This window comes from Triturus cristatus, chromosome 10, assembly GCF_964204655.1.
Source record: "Triturus cristatus chromosome 10, aTriCri1.1, whole genome shotgun sequence".
Lineage (NCBI taxonomy): Eukaryota > Metazoa > Chordata > Amphibia > Caudata > Salamandridae > Triturus > Triturus cristatus.
In genome coordinates, this window is record NC_140593.1 from 249,326,263 (window position 1) to 249,344,692 (window position 18,430).

The 18,430-nt window shown below is 48.7% G+C and overlaps 1 protein-coding gene and 1 long non-coding RNA gene across 2 annotated transcripts in view; both read left to right on the top strand.

The window, feature by feature from the left end:
• Positions 1-18,430, top strand: part of LOC146789275 (histone deacetylase 9-like) — a 1,526,442-nt gene that overhangs the window by 570,455 nt on the left and 937,557 nt on the right. The gene's annotated exons all lie outside the window — the stretch shown is intronic.
• On the top strand, positions 5,104-9,246 carry LOC146789276 (uncharacterized). The gene is made up of 3 exons (XR_014970044.1): positions 5,104-5,199; positions 6,999-7,058; positions 8,655-9,246. It is a non-coding gene; the product is annotated as an uncharacterized LOC146789276 (long non-coding RNA).

Sequence of the window (18,430 nt, forward strand, 5' to 3'; positions counted from 1 at the left end):
GAATGGGGCTCAAATCTGAGAGGTGGGTGTGAACTGTGGGTCCAAGCAGAAAAATGGGTGTGAAATTGGGGCTCAATTTGGAAAAACGTGTCCTAAATTGGGTGAAAATCTGAAAAGTGGGTGTGAACTGTGGGTCTAAGCTGTAAATTGGGTGTGAAATGGTGCCAAATGGGGAAAAAAAAACTCTGCATGCATCCAAGACATTGAATGAGCCACCAGCAAGGCTCACATGCACACCATCCCTGGACACCTTCATGAAGACCGTCAAGATCGGTCACGATGTTTAACAAATTGGCTCATTGGCAGTATGACCCAACAGACAAGACAAACTATCTGACCATCTCCCTGCACCCCGTGTTGGACAAAGTCACTGAGAGACCCATAAACACCCAGCTGACTGGCTACATTGAAGAGAACTCCATCATGGACCACTCCCAGTCTTGTTTTGACATCAAGCACAGCACTAAGAACGTACACCATGCTGCCAATGATTACATATGCATGCCACTTCACCTGGGTGACATTGTGGACAACACATCCTACTACAACTCTATGCAGCCTTAAACACCCTCTCACACCACACCCCAGATGCCAGACACCACCACAAGGGGATACGAGGAACAGCCCTCTCCTGGATCCACTCCTTCTCCCCGCAATAAGCCAAAGGACCATACCCCACCCCTATCCCCAAAAAAACCACAGGCAACAACCGCGGAGTACCACATGGAGCGTCACTAAGACACACGTTTTGCAATATACACATGTCCCCACTCACTGCCATTGCTAGACAGCATGGGGTAAGCATATCATCCCACATAGACAACACACAGCTCATCCTCCCCCTCATGAATAACGCAGAAGACACAAAAGCCAGCTCCCAGGAATGAATGCCGAAACTAGTAGATTGGATGACAAACCTCTGCATAAAGCTCTAATGCGAGAAGACTGACCTCCTCATACCTGGTCCATCCACATCCGCATGGGACAACCTCTGGTGGTTGTCTGCCCTTGTGAGCCTGCCCTCATACCTGGTCCATACACATCCGCATGGGACAACCTCTGGTGGTTGTCTGCCCTTGTGAGCCTGCCCTCACTGACAGACCATGCACACAAGTTTGGCATCATCCCAAATCCTCCACCATACTGCCCTGCCAGATCTACTCCATTGCGTGCTACAGCTGCCTACTGATCTAACCTAATCCATCACAATGGATAACCCCAGGATGCATTAAAATTGTCAACAAAGCACTCATCCCCAGCAAACTGGACTACTGCAACAAACTCAACGCAGGGATCTACAAAACACCACTACACAAGTTCTAACACAGCCTGAAAGCTGCAGACACACCTGTCTTCAGAAACCCATGTCACAAACACAAGAGGCAACACATACAGAACATCAAATGTATCACCGACAAGGAGAAAGTAACCCTCAAACTACTCACACACACCTACAATTCACTACACATCATCGGGCACAAAGACATCCAAGTGAGAGTCAACCTCAACATCCCCAAGAGGAACTGCTGCTCTGACAACCTTGCCCTTGCAGACTCGACCGGGATCGGCAAATCACGAGCCTGAGGAAGAGCTTCCACCTACGTTGCCAGCAAAGCCATGGACGAGATGAAAGTCAACATCAAACAATCTCCCACCCAGCACGCTTACATGCGGAACGACAAGACATGGCTATTTGACTGAGGTGGAGCTGCACTCCCACTCCCCCACAGTGACTTGTGAGCCTCACGTGTGAGTAGGGCACATCATGCCCACCCTTATTGTCAGATTGATCTGTGCACATACTCATCACCTACAGACCACCCCAGGTGAGTAGTGCCCTTACAATTCACATCTTTTTTTGAATGAATGTCTGTGAAATTAGCAATTGAGGTGGGGATGAGTCATGTTACATGCCATTTTGGGTGTCAACTGTCTTGGAACATAAAAGGTAGTCTGTGTCTACCCCTGAGGAAGTGTTGGCTATGGAACAACAATTCCCATTCCGTTGGGTCCAGGGGGATACACAGTACCTGGGTCTCCAACTGGCTCCGACTCTTGCCCGTACAGTGAAGCTCAAATATTCAACACTGTTGGATGAGACGGCTAAGGCGCTGGACGCCTGGTCAAATCTGCGCCTCGCATGGTTTGGATGCATAGCGGGAGTGAAAATGTTAATTCTTCCACGCATTTTCTATGTATTTCAATTTAGACACATGGTACCCTAGCCCCGTGCACTCACACAATTGCAAGCCCTCATTAATAAGTCTGTCAGGGAGGGCAAGCGGCCTCGCCTCTCACTTGCGCAGCTTACACGCCCGAAAATGCAAGGTGGCCTGGGATTGCCCCTCATTGGTGGCTACTGCCAAGCCACATGCCTTTGATATATAGTGGAATGGAATAGGCTGCTATCAGAGAAGCACTGAAACTTCATGGACCAGTCTGTGGCGGGAAAAAAGATCTGGATAGAACTGTGGCTAGCCCATAAGCACTGAGCCTGGGGCTTGTACTCTTCCCCAGTTATGGTGCCCACCCTCAAGGTTTGGGACAGGGTGGCAGTATGGAAGGGCTGGACCTCTTTCCCCTCACCGATGACCTCCAGCGTGGATAACCCGGACTTCCTCCCAGGTCAGGAATCAGCGATATTCTAGCGCTGGCGAGAACAGGGCTGCAAGAGCATAGGGTCTATCTTTGATCTAGAAGGGCTGGTGCCATATCTGCGGCTCCTACAGGATTATGATTTACCCGCTGCTGATGTGTATTCATAACGCCAACTAACACATTGGGTCATGGGGCGGGCCTACTAACTATGCACGAATGCCGAGGTTGTTTACGTCATATGAGAAGGGGTTAGCGCGTAAGAAGGACAAACGTCCCCTCATATCTGAGCTGTACAAAATGCTTTTGACCAGTCCAAGTGGTCAGTGCACAAAAGCGCAGGTTTTGTGGGAAATGGAGCTGGGGAGGCCGCTTTCCTCCAAGCAATGGGAATGTATCCTGTTTCGCGCACACCACACTGCGCACAGTGTAGCGGGGGCTGAAACCTCCTTTAAGGTTTGCTCTCATTGGTGTTGCACACCTGTGCAACTACATGGCGGGGATAAAAGCAAGCCAGATCGCTGCTGACGGGGATGCTGAATGACTGGTACCCTCGTGCACTTACTCTGGCATTGCCCAAAATTTGCAAAGATATTGGGGTGAGCCCTTAGATAACATAGATACAGCGTGCGACATTGCAATGCCCGGCGCACCGGAGTACACTCTCCTTCACCTCTCACATCCGAAGGCCTTCCCACTAACATCCCTCAGGGGTAGGCAAATAGTCAGAGCGTTGCTGGCGGGCAGGCAAGTTATCCTAGGACAGTGGGGTACAGTGGCTGTTCCAGGGCTCCTGTCCTGGTTACAACGTTTAAGGAACCTATTAGCTATGGAGCGTCTGTCTCGGGGTGCAGAGGGAAGGGTGAGAGATTTCTCAACTCTGTGGTGCCCCTTTGTGATTTCATGGTCCCGAGATATGAGGGAAGTCACATGCCCCAAGTACTTGCAGGTCTGACGCCTTCTACCGATGGAGCAATCATCCACCGCCGCTCACCCAGTGGAGTGACGAGGGGGCTTACTCCCACGCATATTGTGTATGCTTACTATCATCTAGGGAGGCTGCAACCGGTACGGAAGGTGGGGTTGTGGGAGGGGTATTGGGGAAGGGGTTTGTTTTCTCCCTTGTTCTTGATTGTTTCACTTGTCTGTTTTACATGTTTATTCTTTGGAAAATGGAAGACGCTCTTAGTGGCTTGTTCGCTCTTCCGGTATGCGGCCGGCCTCCGGGTTGCGGCTTAAACGCTGTGTAAATGCTCACAATGCTTGCCCGGCCGGCCTCTGGATGTAGGCAGCAAGCTGTGTTTGACAAAAATTTCTTCCTTTCTATAAAAAGATGTAACCCTAAAATGTAGTCTGCCTTCATTGTGCAAACCTATTTTCACATTGTATTATTGTGCTGTGATCAGAGCCTGACTGTCCATCATTGTATGAAAAATGGCGGGGCGTGATATTTTTATCTCAAACGCGATGATTTTTCTCCCGCGCATTTGAAAGGACATCGCTGGACACACTCCACAATACTGTATCAGCATCAGGACAGTAGCGGCCTCTCAGCGTGAAGAAACCCATTGCAATCTATGAAACCGGTCGCATACACATTACAGTAAGCCTAAGGACATTAGCGGCCCCTTAGCGTGCAGATTATGATCGCATTTATTCAGCCTGAGTACATTAGCGGCCCCTTAGGGTGCAGCTTATGATCGCATTTAATAAAACGGGCTGCATACACATTACAGTGTCAGCCTGAGTACATTAGTGTCCCCTTAGCGTGCAGATTATGATCACATTTATTCAGCCTGAGTACATTAGCGGTCCCTTAGCGTGCAGATTATGATTGCATTTAATAAAACGGGCCGCATACACATTACAGTATCAGCCTGAGTACATTAGCGGCCCCTTAGCGTGCAGATTATGATCGCATTTAATAAAACGTGCCGCATACACATTACAGTATCAGCCTGAGTATATTAGCGGCCCCTTAGCGTGCAGATTTTTGTCGCATTGTACAAAACCTGCCGCTAACACAAAGGAAGTGATGTATGCAGGCTTCCTGTCTCCCAGGGGTGTGGCATTCACTTTCACTTTCTCTTTTGAGCATATTGTGGTTGATTTGGCTGAGTGAAGGAGGTGTCTGGTGGATTGTGGTTTTGGAGAGGGGATTTGGGAGTGTTGCTATGTTGCTGTGTCCTGTCTAAAGTGTCTTTTGAAATTATTTTACAGTTGTATTACTTTTTACTGACTACTGTCCTCAGTCTTGTTGTGTTTGTGGTGGGTTATTTTAGTTTTGTGGCATTAGAGGGTTTTCTTTTGTTTGGCTTGGGTGAGAGCTGGGGTGCAGGGAGATGCCGGCTGTGGGAAGGTCAGGGCGGATGTCAGAGGGGGCATTGGGGGGCTTCCTATGGCTGGTGCGTTGTTACCTGCCTCTGATGTTGGAGAGGGGAGGACTTATCCTCCAGGGCTACAATTTTGCAGTGCGGGTGCAGATGCTCCGCTGCTTCAAAGTCAACCGGACCGTGCGCTAGTGGAAGCACCGCTGGCAGGACATGCTGGCGTGGGAGGCGGACCTGCTGGACTACACAGGAGTCATGCCTGGTATCCAGGGTGGTAAGTACCAATTCCCTTTTTGTCCATGACTAATGTTATGTACATATATGAGTGACGTGTGTGACAAGAAGATATGATGTCTTTATGCTGTCTCAAGACCGTGACACTGTAATAACGTGGTTAATACAATGATACTTGCCAAAAATACTTGTGCACGATGACCTTGACTTAGGATTTGTATGACTTACTCTTCCCACTACAGTGTGTGCAACAGTAGGGAAGGTGTTGGAATAGTCAATCCAAATATCCATTATTGATGTGCGCCATGCAGTGAAAGTTGTAGTGATGATTGGTGTTGTAATGACTGAGTAGATTAAGTTTGCCACTGGAAATACCACATAGGAATGGAGATCCCGGTGTTAACCATCCCAAAATACACATGCTTATTGTGAGCGTATACTCAGCAGGAAGGGTTGCAGGGTGCGTGGCGGTGTTTGCATGTTGACGTATAGCAAGGGGCTATGGGGAGCAACGTTGCCTGTCAGAGGTGTAGCGGAAGGTTGTCACAGGCTATGTCTGCAAGGTAGGGAAAGGAGCAGACTCACGATCTGGTCTCTCTGGTGTAGGGGAACACAGCATAGGCTAGCTGGTCTGATCGTCGTGTCCTTTGATGTGCCTGGAAAGAGAGTTAAGGTATGTTGGCCCAGTGTTGTGGATGGCTGTGTGAGCCTGGGTTAACATCTTGAAGGTGACTCTAGCTTTGATGTGGAGACAGTGGAGTGTGCGCAGGTGGTGTGACAGGGTCCTGGAAGTGTGAGGATTAGTCCTGTGGTTGCATTTGAGATGTCCTGCAGCTTTCAGATGTGGTTCATGTAAATTCCGGCATGGACTGTGGTGTCGTGGTAGGGTGAGCTGTCACACAGGGCATGAGTTAGTGTCTATGTGTGTTTGAGTAGGAGTCATTTGACGGTCTGACATAGGCGGCAGAGTGTGTGGAAGCAGGATGATGAGACCGGATAGATCTTGCGATTATTTTGGACATCGGATTCCATGATGGATTCCATGTTGCGTGCCTTGTCCGTGGTGGGGTGTGGGTTCCCGATGCCGTGTGAGGACCCTGTGTAATTCCATGCGTGGAGGTTTTGGAGCATGATGGGTACTTATGTTTTGTTGTTGTTCACCTGTATGCAGCTGTTTGACATCCATTTAGCAAGGTCTTCCATGGCTTCTCAATACTTGTGTTTGCCGGAGTTGTGTTAGTTGGATGTGTCGAGGAGGAGTTGTCAGTTGTATGCCTATGATACAATGTTGAGTCCTTAGCTAATCACGATTGTGGTGTGCAAAGCCATGTAGATGTTGAAGATTGTAGGGCTGAGTGAGGATCCCTGGTGGACTCCACGGGTGGTTGTTGTAGGCTCCAAGACAAAAGGGGGGTGCCTGACCCACTGCGTATGTCCGTTGAGGAAGGAGCAGATCCAGTTGAGGGCCTTGTCTTAGATCCCTTTGTTGTGAAGTCTGCATATTGGTGGGCCTTGAGAGACAGTGGTGAACGCCGCAGCGATAGGTCAAGGATGATGAGTGCAACTGTTTTTTTCTCGCTCCGTGTGGATGAGGTGCCTTGATATTGCGTGACACAACTCTAATGTGCAGGTCTGCCAGCAGTGATGTTTTGGCTGAGCAGCCTCTGCTTCCACAGGTCGTGTGTGGATGTCATTCAAAGTAGACCCAGTCATGTGGCCAACATGAACTCAACACCACAGGGATGTAGCATTGTCTGTCACTGTAATATTTTACATTGTGAATATGCCACGTGTGCTAAGGTTTGCTAACAATACATATTTACGTTTGTCCTCTCACAGATGGACGTCAACCTATCACCAAGGAGAACATTGACCGATTCCGGGACCCACACGCCACTGGTGAGTAGTGACAACAAATATTGGCATGTTGCGGGGTCATGAGTGTCTGTGCCAAATGCAACACGTTGTTGATTAGCAGTATGGGTGTGTATCGCATGTCAGTTGCCTACGATGTGTAGAGGTATTCAGCATTTCAGATCTGTGTCAAAAATGGAAGTTTGAAGGGGTACAATGCATCTTATTCAGAGTTGTGACATTGTCCATCAACAGTCAGTGATACACATGTCAATGTATGTGCCTATTTCCAAGCAACTAATGCTGCCAACTAGGCATTTACACTGAAGTTGTGTTGGCAATAGGCCACTTGCATTTTCTCCCATGTTCATTTGCGCAGCCTAGTCAAGATGGCACACTTACATGCTGTAAACATCGTCCAAGGGGCGTGCATTGGGTGTTGCATTGTGCACAAGGAGGCAGTGCAGTTATGTCCGTCCAAGGTCAGACATCTTGGCTCAGTGATCCCTAAGGTATGCTGCATAGCAGAGAACCAGGAGTGGCAGTGTGTAGCTCAGATCCAAATTTGTCAATGGCGTGTTACACAAACACATGCAATAGATGTGTACGTTAATTGTAATTTAATATTTGTGCACTGCAATGGTGTTGACAGGCTGGAATCAGGATCATGTGTACCAACTCAGCTGACACAATTGGTGACATTACTCAACACACATTTCATATGCATGCATTAGCTATGCATCATTTGATGTCACATAGATTTGAAAATCCAGCCTGCGCCAACAATATCTGTGAGTACGCATTAGCCATAACAAGTACACAACCCTCATGACCCCAGGGTGCCATTACAATCTGTAATCCATTGTAACAGTTTGCGTAGCTGATGCATGCGTGTTCATCTCTACTATGGAGTGAGATTGGTGGTTACAACACATGCATGAGTGGCAATTGTGGTTCAATGATGTCTCCCCCTCGCAGTGGATGACTATCACCAATTGCATAGTAATGGTGGAGTGAGTAAGTGCCTAAGTCAGCATTCATACACCAAACATGTTTCCATGTGCGCGGCATGATGCAGCATGATTGCAAGTATGAGTAGGGCAGTCCCAGTCCTGTTATCGTGCATGTAGTGTGAGACTACAATAGGCAGTTATTCACACCTGCACACATACACCCTTGCACGCTTGTGCAAGAGTGCCTGTTTTGGCACTGACTTGATGTACTGCACACAGTTCCTGGGGGACACACATGGCTGCACATGTGCATTGTACTTTTGATGCAGCTGTCTGTCACAGGATGGGAGAGGGTGGTGCTGTGCACGTAGGGGTTATGCCTCCCGACTGAAGTCTATTGTACATGTCACCCACAGCCCGGTTGTCCAATGGTGCCATGTTTGTAGCGTGTCATTAGCTTTTAGTTATGTCAGTGCATGTACCATGCCATGCACTGTCATGTCAGTCTCCACAGCATGCAGTGATTGAATCATGCGTACACATTGGGTTTAACAGGTCAGTCTTTGACTTAACAGGGTGAAGCGGGTGTGTTGCCTCTCATGTTGTTTTGAACTTGTGATACAGATATCATGTTGGACGTTTACATAGTGTAGGGGACAGAAAAATGACATTGAGTTTATTTTTACAGACAACATGACACCTGAGGAGCAACACACATTCCAGGTTGCCAAGGACCGGTACCTCCACGTGCGGAAGGTCCGCAAGGGGTATCGACTCATGGCAAGGAGGTTGGGACATGGAAGTCGCTGCCGGAATGTTTTCTGACCGGCAGCAGGAACATCCCCTCGACCTCAGGTGCCAGTGTGAACTCCCACACGGTTAATCCCCCTGCCTCCACACCAGCACAGGTGTCAGTCCAACCTGCACAGCCACCTGCACCAGCACCTGCACCTGCACAGAGTGATCCGGTCCTTTCCCAAATCATGCAGATGGCAACCAAGAAAAATGCCATTCTGAACGGACATTCGGCGAGAACTGTTGTATCTGGCACCTCCATGAGATCCGGACTCACCTGGGACTGCATTAAAGATTCCCCATGTTCTCACCCATCCCCCTCTTCTGCCTTTCCACAATGTCCCTATTTTTGTGTTATGTTGTATTAGGTCATTATTGTGTGTATTAGTTAGAGTAGTTTTAGTATAGGCTTAGTTAGTTGTAGATTTAGACTTTTGTACTTCTTGAATGTGATAGGATTTGGGGATAGGTTTCATTTAGCTTTGGGTGGGGGGTTGATGTCTTTATTCATTTTGTGTGTTGGTAAATAGTTAGGGTAGATAGTTTTTAGGATAAATATTTGTAGTTAGTTTAGGTTTAGAGTTAGGGTAATAGATTAGTGTTAGTGTAGGGTTTTTGTATCTTTTATATTGTGAAATAAATCTTGTTAGTTTTTGATTTTTGCTTTACTTATATCATGGCTGATGCAGGGTAGTGGGGCTTGCTCCTTTGTGTGCAACTCATACCATCACTGGAGTAATCATTGTATGTGTAACTATGGTGTTGACCTGTCACTCAGCAGGATGGATTGAGTCCAGATACCTTAGATGTGAGCACAATGACCTTGCATGTCTGATAGATTAGCAAATATGGTTTACGGCCTACTCTGGTGACAGTTTATTTTGACCTCCAACATCTTCAGTGTGGTGTACATAGTTGTACTGCACATTGGTGCACATTTGCAACTCAAAGTAGGGACATAGCATTGTGAGTATATCAAAGTTACACATATAGCGCAAAAAACATGCATATCAGATGGTCCTGGGTCGGAGTCCATCTCCATTGCACAGACCTTTGCACACTTGATGCGTGGTGCTAGTGCATCAGATAGCTTTGCCTCACATGTTCCTGGGCATGGCCAATCGATCTCCATTCCATGCATTCTGTTGGTCATTTTCTTTCCATTGTTAACGTCAAATGGCACAACAGTGTTAGTGAGTCACATGAGTTAAATGAGACTGAGTCATGACTTTGGAATAGAGGTCATTCACAGGTGTCTTTTTGGATTTGCAATGTTCGGAATACAGACTTAACTTCGAGTTTCTTGCTTTTGTGACACCCTTAATCAGTTGAGTTATGCATTTGTACCTGATGATGTTTGGTTGCAGGCACACAGTTCTGCTGCACACAAGTGGTGACATGCTGCATTGCTCCCAGGACCAACAGTGCCATAGCCACTCATCCCAGCTGTGACTTTGGCATTGGCTCATAGTGATGACACCCTTGTAATCTTGCCACTGATTCAGACTACATGCTAAGTGCAGTTCAACTGACATCCGTGGGCACATTGGCCAATATGTGGGCACTTCATGCGAGGGCTCGGAAGTTGGTTTGGCATTGTTTGTGCACAGGTAGGGGCTGACTGATGCTTTGCACTTTGGCTTCAGTAACTATTGTAGACTCAACTTCAGTGTGGCTTACTTTGTAGTTCCATGTATGTATGTGTGACCTGTGCCCTTGGGTCTCATCAGCAATGTGAATCTGTTGTGAACACCTAGAGATGTGACATGCAATGTGCTACATCACAACAATCTTTGACCAACACGTCCTGTGTAAGGTGTTATGCCAGGAGATTATGCTTTGCTATCCTTCTTGGTGACACTACTTGTGTCCTGCAACAGATTTGTACATGTTGTCACACATGCATATGTCCTACATGGACGTGTGTCAGAGTTGGTATATTGCTAGATTGTGCTATCTGATCAAAGTGGGCAGTGCAATTTGGCTTGTGTAATCTCGTATGACCCCCTGTGCCCCTTCTTTAGTGGTTTGGCTCATTTACCCTGTATTCGGACATGTGTTTTTCCACCCGTCTCCGCTCTCCCTTCCCGCCGCAGTATCCCCTGCTGACCTGCACAGCAACACGCCCATTCGTACCGCTCACACGCCAGGCTGATCCTCCCACCTCCCCTTCCTCTTGACCGCGCAAAGTGCAGGACCATCCTGGGACCGCAATCACAACTACACACGTTGCCGCTACGATGCCAGCACCCTCAATGCCCTCAACATAGGACGATCACACACCTGCTTCCTGCCCGGACCAAAACGCACACAAGGACCCTTCTCCTGCCGGAACAGCAACGTCACCAGCATCCGATCAGCAAATCCACCCACTGGGTAGGAACCCAACTACCTCAGATGCATTGTCCTCAACACCTGCCATGAACGCCAACCCGCAAGTGAACTCTGGGACCTACTCGACTCAACCTCCCCAGACATGGCCTTCATGACAGTGACCTGGATGTACCCCTCCTCGGAACACTACCTCGCCATAGCCATCCTGTGCGGCTACAAGATCAACCACAGGGACCGCACCAATGGAGTAGGAGTAGGAATTGCCATCGTCAACAGGAACACGCTCAGAGTTTCGAACAACACCGACGACATCCTCAGCAACGCCGAACACCTGCACTTCCAGATCCACACCGATCCCAACACCACCCTCAGAGTAACCCTTGTCTACAGAGCCTCCAGACCCCAAACACAGTTCAGCGACTCGATCGCCGACTTTGTCAGTACACACGCCCTCACATCCACAGACTGCATCCTTCCCGTTGACCTGAACTTCCATCTTGTGTACATTAACGGCACCAGCTCCACCACCCTGATCGACAACCTGGCCAACCTCGGACTCAGACAATTCGTCACAACACCCACCCACTCAGCCAGCCACACGCTTGACCACATATTCTCCGCAAGCTCCCACGTCTACTCCAACCACACAACCAACCTCCACTGGAACAACCATCGATGCATCAACTTCGCCTTCCATTAAGACACCACGCACCACCACACCCAACAGATCCACCGGCGCTGCTGGAGCAAAGTCACAGAAGCCCAGCTAACCAGCAGTCTCGCCCGGAGCACACCCACCGACACTGACTCTACCGCCCAGAACCTCAGACAAAGGATCGGCGACTGCGCCAACACCCTCGGCCAGATTAAGACACACTCCAACAGACACACCAGCAAGTAAGCCAGCTGGTTCAATGCAGACCATCAGGCCTCAATGCAGACCTGCCATGAGCTAGTGAAGAAATGGCACCGTGAACAGACACTGGACAGCTACGCAACCCACAAAGACGCCACCCGCAGACACCATCACCTCATCAGATCCGCAATAGGGCCTCCTTCAAAGACCGCATAGCCAACAACGCACACAACAGCAAGGTGCTCTTCAACATAGTGAAAGAACTCTCCAACACCAGCTCCGACACCAACAACATCCCACCTTTTCAAGACCTGTGCAACTCCCTTGACACTGTCGTCCATCGCAAGAGTGCAGACATCCACGACAGCTACAACATCACGACTGCCACTAATAGCACTGAGACCTCCTTCCCCACGGACACCATCCGCACCAACCCCCTGCTTTCCTGGACCAACATAAACAACACAAACACTATCAAAATCTGGTGCAACATCCACTCCAGATCAACGTCAGACACATGCCCACACCACATCTGCTACAAAGCCAGCACCACCATTGCAACCCATATCCAGAAAAACATCATCATCTCCTTTGAAAATTCAACATTCACGTAGAGCTGGAAGCACACCCAGATCAACCCCTTACTCCACCTCGATGGAAGCAGCATCCTGGATCCGTCCCATTCACGCTTCTGCGGCAACTACTGCAGCAAAACTGCCCTCATCTCCGCCACCAATGACATAATGCCCCAGATGGACAACAGCGAAACAGCAGCACTCATTGTCCAGGACCGGTAATTCGCCTTCAACACTGTCTTGCACTGCACACTATGCACATGCTGGACCACCTACTTCCTCTCTGGCAAAACCCAGACCATCTGCCTCCACCCTTCCAACTCCGAATCCACATTAATCATCGGCGGCTTACCCCAGGGCTCATCCCTCACACAACATTGTTCAACATGTACATGTCACCGCTCGCACACGTTACCCGACTGCACAACTTCAACATCATCTCCTATGACAACGACAGCCAGCTGATCTTCTCCCTCACCATGGCCACCCTCACTTACACAGCCAAGCACCATGTAGGACTGTAAGCCGTTGCCGAGTGGATGAAGAACTGCCAACTGGAGATAAACTCGGACAAGACAGAAATGCTCATCCTCGGATCCACCCCCTCCGCCTGGGACAACTCCTGGTGTGCGGCCGCACTGGGAACAGATCCAACACCAACCAACCATGAACGCAACATGGGGTTCATCATCAACTCTACTCTCTCCATGACAGAGCAGGTAAACGCTGTCTCGTCCTCCTGCTTCAACACCCTCCAGATGCTTGGCAAGTTCTACAGGTGGCTTCCCACCGAAACATGGAGAACAGTCACACAGGCACTCGTCAACAGCAAGTTGGAGTACGGAAACACCCTCTATGCAGGAGCCTCAGCCAAACTCTAGAAACGACTTAAATGCATTCAAAACGCCTATGCATGCCTGGTCCTCGACATCCCTCGCCGAAAGCACATCACACCCCACCTGGAAGACCTGCACTGGCTCACCACCAACAAGTGGATCACCTTCACGCTCTTGAACCACGCACACAAGCCACTCCACAACACTGGACCTGCATACCTCAACAGACGACTCAGCTTCTGCACCCCAAACCGGCAGGTCTGCTCCGCTGACATTGCACTCGCCACAGTCCCCCGCATCTGAAGAGCAACCTCCTGCAGAAGATTGTTATGCCACCTCGCCGCTAAGAACTGGAACACTTCCCACCATCCTACGGCAGACCCAGGACATGCTAACCTTAATAAGACTCCTCAAAAACAGGATTATCAAGCAGTGGCAGACTCCCCCCCCCCCCCACACTCATTGAGACACTCATGGGTTTGTGGTGCACTTTAAAGATGTTGTGATTGAAATAATTGATTGATTGCTTTTGCACATACACGGTCATCTCACTGCCTATCCGTGTCAGGTGACACATGTACATTGATTGTATTTCCCTTGTTGGACCTTCTTGTGTAGTCACAGCCCCTTACTTATTGCCTTAGTTAAATACTTGATTGGTCATGGAAACACGCATCTGTGTGATTTAAGGGAATTTATTTACAAGATAAGGGTTACATTGGACCAGAAGTAGCTCATACGACACAGAATTGGATGGATGCCCGTTGGAGTGGCAGGCGGAGTCCATTGGGAGTGACAGAGCCAGGGGAAGAGGCAGAGTTTGCAGTGCCATTGTCAAGGAAAAGAAGATTTGCTGCAGGTCCATGTGTGGGTCCAAGCTGAGTGTTGGTGGACGTCGGAAGACAGTGGAAGGGGAAGGTCAGTGGAATGATGTTATGAACAATCCAATGGTGAGACAGGTCTTAGTACGTCACTGGTAGGTGTACTTGCGCCTTACCAGTGTGGCAGTTTCATCCTCAGATTCGTCCTCTGATGTGTCATGTGTCTCACATGTGGGTAGTGGTATGGTGGGAGCAGCACTGTGAGGCACAGACACATCAGGGTGCAGAGCTGAGGATGTGGATGCGCCAGAAGCAGCATATGTTGGTGCAAGACCGTGGGGAGGCGCAGATGTGACATGATGTAGCAGGGCCTGGCATATCCCTGCACGATTGCACTGGTGTTCAGCTGTGGCAGCCATCTGTTGGAGTTCCCTCCGTTCCATGGCCTCCATTATCCGTGATAGTCTGTATAATTCGGCACAGACACTACTGGAGCCACCCTGCTGGGATAGTGTGTCAGCTCTCTGGATCATGACCCCAGCAATGTCATCCAGGGTGTGTTGGATATTATTGAGGGGTATGTGGATGTCTGACATCCTCTGCATGTTGTCGTGGATGCGAATCAGACACCCACGTAGGTCATCAAATTTGGTTGCCAGGCTCTCCAACCCCACCCGCACATAGTCACGTGTCTCACACTGGACCTCAAGCACAATGGGGTGAAAGGCCACATATGGGTTACCAGGGTCCTGTGAGGCAGCTGTGGTGGGAGGTGCTTGCTGCTGGGTGGTTTGTGAAGGGGGTGGGCTTGGTGCAATGCTGCTGGGTGGCCCTGCTCCTGGAGTTGGTGTGGCAACGGAATCCAGGATACGTTGAAATTCATCCACATTGATGGTGGTTGTTTCAGACAAGTAATCGTGGCGGAGTGGGTCATCCTGCTGTCCAGGAGGTGTTGTCTCTCCCTCTGCAATGTTCATGGGAGATACAGTTTAACAGTGATATCCATGTATGGGCATGCATTATTTGTCTTAACAAGCAGACTGAGGGAGACTGTACATTATAGATATTTTGTACAATATGCATGTTAGTTTCTGGATGGTGATTATTTCAGGGACATCACGGATGTGAGGGTGTACTTGTACATTGTGATATCACAAGTTACCTATGTGAGAAATGTGTCTTGACAGTGTCTACACACAAATGCTACCTGTTGTGTCCTGGTTTGTGTTATGTGACTAATGCAGTCCGGAACACCTATTAGGCAATGTTGATGTACTCAGATAAGTATGTGTGTACACTGCATTGTGTTATGGTGGCACCTGCTGCTTTTGTTTAGCTGCCCCTTGTCCCTTTCATGAAATGGGCCTTTGACTTCTGTGTATGTACAATGCAGACATGTGGAAAGCTGTGTGGATTGTGTGTCCTTGTCAGAGTTGTGGCAATTGTGCATAGTAGGTCATCAAGTGTCTTGTTCACATCAGGGTTTGTGTGCACATGAGGTTGTGTCAGGGTGTGACATGCTCCCTTGAGGATGTGTTCCACACTCCGCAACATCAGTGAGGTGTCCTGCACCATGTAAATCTCTTTGTCCTGCAGGCATGCTATTCATCATGCCCTATCACTTGCCTTGTCAGTGTGGCTCAAGGAGTTGCAGCTTTGCAGGAGCCTGCACATGTGCATGTGTTTTGTGTGCAATTAGTTATGTGTGAGGAGGGCCCACTTTTGGCACATTGGCAATGGGAGCCTACTTGGGGGCATATTATCAGGGACAGCCTTAAAATTATCGCCGCTTTAGCGGCAGGAAACTTCCGCTACAAGCGGCGATGATGTTCTTGATAATATGCTGCATAGAATTCCAATAGAAGCACATGTTCTGGTGTGAACATGGGCTTCTATTGGAATTCTCTGCAGCATGTTATCAGGCACATTATCACCGCTTTAGCGGCAGTTTCCTGCTGCTGAAGCGGCGATAATTTTAAGACCGTCCTTGATTATATGCACCGTGGTATTTCTACGGAGCTGCACTGTGTAGGAAACATGTGCCTCTAAGTCGCTTTGGCTCCTTGTGATTTGTGTTGTGTGCATTGCGCCTGTCATGTTTAATCTTGCATGGTTTGCTTCCTGCACTTCTTTTGAATTTCCCTTTCAGAGTATGTTGCAACATGTGTAGCAATTGTTGTTGCTGTCTGAGCAGACAGTATCCACACCCATTACTCACAAGTTTGGGCCCACATGTGGAGTGTGTGTGGCAGTGGTGGGCCGTTTTGTGCATCATACCAGGCGGTGACCTGTACTCTGCATAAGCGCTTTGATTTTAGAGGGGGGGACTAGAGGGGGGGACTACCTACTCCATGCAGCGATCACAGTGGATATTTGTGCACATTGTAAAGGGGACCAAGCAGAAGCTGAGGTTTCTTTAGGGTGCCAATACATATTGACTGCAGCTGTAAAGTTTAAGGCAGTCACATGCCTGTACATGCGCATGAATCTTGAGAAGCTGCCCGCTTTGGACTTACTTAATTGAAATGGGAGGTAGATGTAGGGTGAGAGATTCCGGAAAGGGCTTGTGCTGAGATTGTAGAGTAAGTGGGGAGGTGCACCAGGCACGCCCGCTTTCAATGGCTTCTTTTTAATGTTTTACATTGCCTTACCTCACACCGGCAAAGAGTCAATGCATGTTTCAACACTGACTCATACGAATGCCCAAGAGTTCAGTGAGCGGGGGCAATCTTCCCTCACATGATTTGGGGGTGACCACTTTGGGCTACTTATTGGACCGTAGTGATGGCACCATTGAAGGTGTTGACGGACAGGGAGGTAGATCTGGTGTTGGGGGCTTGTATCCTGCATTGCTTCCCACACACAGCTCAAAGTGGGATCGCAGCAAGTTTATGGATAGGGAATTATTAGTTGCCATGAGGGGATATTACGATGCACTGGAAGGCAAGTGGGGCCACGAGTTTAGATCAATGGAAGTGAGAGTTCACCAAATGGGCAGAGTGTGATGGAATAGTGAGGCTACTACTGGTCAAGGGTACGGTGAGCAAGGGATCACTTGAGGCGGCTAGGGCATGGGACCATTTATTTGGAATATTGGTAGACCAAGACAGTGAGAGCGATATCAACACTGAGCCAGGTGAGCTGGTACCAGGGTAGAGCCTTTATAGCAAGTAGATGTAACCATTCGACACCATTGTAGACATGCATGTTGGGTGAATCTAAAGCGTCAGCCTGTATATTGGGTTTTTAGTGTTTGCCTTCTGGATACCACAGATTACGCACTGCTAATGGATATCAAAGAGTACAGAGCAACATGGGTTGTGACATGCCTTGAGGCAGTGTGAAATTGACTTTAGGATGGATTTATTTGTGATAATGATGTTTGTTTATATGGCCTGTGTTGAATATTGGTTGTTATTCCCCTTATTACATGGATCTTCATCTCAAAGGTAGTAGAGGAGAAATGTCATAGTAACAAGCCAAGGATCCTATGCTCGGACACTTGTACATCATAGTGAGGGGAGAGGGACTATGTTGGTGCTATTGGTAGATTTCAAGATCTAGCTTTCTCAGACCTAATGAGTTTTTGAATTTGCAAAAGGAAATAGTACATGCCAGGCATTGACGTGGGGAGGGTGGTGGGTAGTATGGACAGGGATATGTGTGAATGCAGGTAAGTAGACTTTGGATGACTGAATGGATTTCATGGTGCGCCCTGCATCGCATTTTGCAATGGAGGGCACACGACTAAATCCGTATTTTTGTTGTGACATTGCATGTGTTGTCGGTATGCAGAGTCACTCGTTACTTTCTCATCTTGCTGTACGCAGTACTGCATAGCATGTACAGGCAAGGGGGCATTTTTGTAGAACATGCATGAGGTTGTCACAATGTCCCCCTTGCCTCATCACTGCACATATCCAAATCATCTTCACAAGGCCGCATCTCCCATTAGTAATTGTGGGTATGCAATGCTATTTATTGTACATGTGTGCCATTGTGCCCATCCACCCCCGTCCACCCACTCCATAGTTTGTACTCACCCTGTGGTTGTGTCTGGTCACATTCTGCAGTGTCCTGACCCGCCACTCCAACCACCGTTTCCTCTGTGATGACTTGTGCCACCATTTCCTCCTGCTCATCCAGCTCCAGCAGGGACCTAGGACTACCACCTCCAGTCGCCATAGCTGCATTCCGGTTGGCTGCTATCTTCTCTTTGGTGTTCTTCTTGCTGTCATTCCAGCACT